This window comes from Macrobrachium nipponense, chromosome 3 (assembly GCF_015104395.2).
Source record: "Macrobrachium nipponense isolate FS-2020 chromosome 3, ASM1510439v2, whole genome shotgun sequence".
Classification (NCBI taxonomy): Eukaryota; Metazoa; Arthropoda; class Malacostraca; order Decapoda; family Palaemonidae; genus Macrobrachium; species Macrobrachium nipponense.
The window spans coordinates 114414394-114417658 of record NC_087202.1 but is presented as its reverse complement, the minus strand read 5'-3'; positions in this window follow the sequence as shown (position 1 = coordinate 114417658).

The window sequence follows — 3265 nt, the reverse complement described above, 5'->3', positions numbered from 1 at the left end:
TCCATGAGGGAGTTGATTTTAGAAAATTTTACTGAAAAATGTAGTATTTATCGTTCATAAGGCTCTCAGCAAATTGAAGAAAAGGGCAGCAAGAATGTGTTGAGGCTATCATGAAAAGAAGGGAAAAACAGCGCCATGGTCAAATATAATTTCACAAGCCTAATACTTGAAGAAGGAAACAATTGAAAGCTAATATGTGGGTAATTACAAAACATTTTGGAGGGTAAAGTTTTTTCCTTTTATTCCGTTGATTTAGCTGAGTGGGGAGTCTAGAACAAGACGCCTAAAACTCTATCCCTTTAGCAATAAAACTTCTACTGAGGTGTCCTATTATTACCGCCTGAGAAGTCATTATTTTGAACACTTTCATTAAATTATACAATTTCGTGATTTTAAGATACATAGTACCTAAAGCATGATTGAGCCAATTTTGAATCAGGACAAAGTATACAAAACCTGGTATGGCAAACCAGAAGAAGCTGAGGCACAAGGTATGTTTACCTATGAATTATATCTTAATTCCGGTTTCATTTTTCATGCAAATTGGAAGGTGATAACAGAAATAACAAACATGTTCTTGAATTCGAAACATAATAGGATTAAACTTACTTTTTTAGCAGATAAACTATATATGATATATATATAAAGTTATAATATATATATATAATCATTATATAATATATTATATTATTATTATATATATATTATAATATATATACATTGAGCTACAAATGTCCTTTAATATCTAATTCGCCTCTACCTCGGAATTAATATATTTTCATATTAGTTTTAACCGAAGGGGAATTCTTTAGTTTTCGAGAAGAAGATTTTGTCTGGCTCCCAGGGAGAGAACCATCGAAACCAAACCAAATCCAGGACAACAGTGGAACGCTTTAACCCCAACACCGTCACCGACAGAGGCTATTAAAGTTTATGACGCCGCCTTCTCACCTACAAATACCTGTCGCTCTCAGGTATTCGTTGTTTGGAAGATTGCATCAACCCCATCGAATCCCTCGGTAAACGTTGTAGGGCTTTTTGTCAGCACGTAGCCATTATATTAAAAGTCATATCACATTACCCAGTGATTCATTATACATTGTGAGCTCGATGTTAATGTATATGAATCCACTGGTAATGTGATATGACTTATTATATATATATATATATTATATATATATATATATATATATATATATATATATTAGAGAGAGAGAGAGAGAAGAGAGAGAGAGAGAGACGAGAGAGAGAGGAAGATTTATTTAAATATTGTTCATGTATATTTAGTATATATATACATATAATAGATATATATATAAATATTATATATATAAATATATACATGGTATAGTATATGTCTTAAGTTAAAGACAGTTTACCCATGAAACGAAGTGGCTCAGAAAAGAAGAAGTAAGACAGTTCAACTGCTATTCTTAATCACTTCACCCCTGTAATTCTGAAATCACCATCCAAGCAGAAAATGACAAAACTTTATGATTATTTAAAAACAGACAAAAAAAGTCTCAAACCATGGACGTTGATTCCCGCTGACACAACACTGGCGATACTTTGCTGCTAGTTTTACATATTACAACTCTAAACACATACTCATCATGTCCATATATAAACAGTGAAACTAAAATTGGTAATATTTATTCTTCTAATTTTCCAATCCTTAAAAAAAACAGAATGTTTTGATTTAAACTCAACAACCAAAACGCAAACAGTACTTTAATACTCCCAAAGTCCGCTTCATTCCGTCCATTCTGCAAGGTAATAGTGGTTAGTTGTCCCGATTTGCCACCGAGATGTCGGCGGGTTTTCGGGTCCTCCCCCAGGGGGATTGAAAAATCACTATGCGCTGTATTACATGGAAATCAGGTTTACTTTCTGGCAGTGTGGGGAACTGCGTTGTGGAAAGGTCGAAACCAACATTCTTTGGAAGTCTTGAATTCCAACTAATGGCATCTTTGGTTTGGTTGCCTGTGCCATGTGAATGGGTTTTATCTACTGAAACCAATAAAAAAATAATAATAATAAAATAATAATGAAATAATAATAACTAATAATAATAAATAAGTAATAATGTCAAAACTCAATGTCCGGAAATATGATAAACAAAAGCCATAAACACATGGGCCAGATGCCAGTAATCAGATACAGCGCCCCCCAGTAAATAGTGGAAATGGGACGAAGGCAGAACTCCGGCAGCATAGATCAGAAAACCCAGGAAAATCATATGATCTAATACACAAAGCACTACACCAAAGAGCAAATACGGACAGACGATACATAACACGAAAGGAAGGAGGGAGAGGACTACTAAGTATAGAGTGGACCTGCGGTCAACATCGAAAACAGAGGAACTGGGGCCAATATTTCGAAAACCCAGTGAAGACGGTAGTGGCTAAAGAGTGCATCGGGAAGAAGGACTAATAAAAGTTAGACGAAAGACCCAAGAAATATACAAGAGACAGGAGAAAAGACAGACCAAGAACAGAGGAACTGGCCACAACAAACAAAACCAATTGCACGGACCAATTACATGAGAACCAGACTAAAGAAACCTAGCCAAGCGATGACAATTGGCAAATGGCTACAGAGGGGAGAGCTAAAGTAAAAAGGAAACTGAAGTGGAATGGATAAACAGCGGCCACAAGAAATCAGGGCCCTAAGAACCCAGATAGGTTTTCAAAAGAACGATAGATGGAAATAACATCTCTCCCATATGTAGGAAGTGGCAATTACGAAAAATGAAAACCATAAACCACATAGCAACGCGAATGCCCGGCACTTGCACAGGAACCCAGTTACAAACAAAAAGAGGAATGATTCAGTAGGGCAAAAAGCCCTCCACTTGGATTGCCGTATGCAAGAAAACATCAGCTACCTTGCAGTAATAAGTGGTAACGAGCACCAACCGGACGGGAGTGATAGAAAACAAAGATCCAGGCAAAAATCCTCTGGAACTATGTATCAGAAAAACGGATAGGGCGATACCGTGCAAACAAGACCAGACGTGACGTTTGAATTGACAAAGTTCAAGAAGAAAGTATCCACCCCATTGATGTCGCAATACCATGGGGACACCAGAGGTTTGAAGAGAAAGAGAGGGGAAAAAAATTGGAATAAGTATCAACGATCTTGAAAATAGAAATAAGAAGAATTAGGGGATATGCACCAGTCGGAAATCGTACCCATAAATCATTAAGGGCAGGGCCCTAGGCACGATCCCAAGATCCCCTGAAAAGGAAATCTAGGAAAA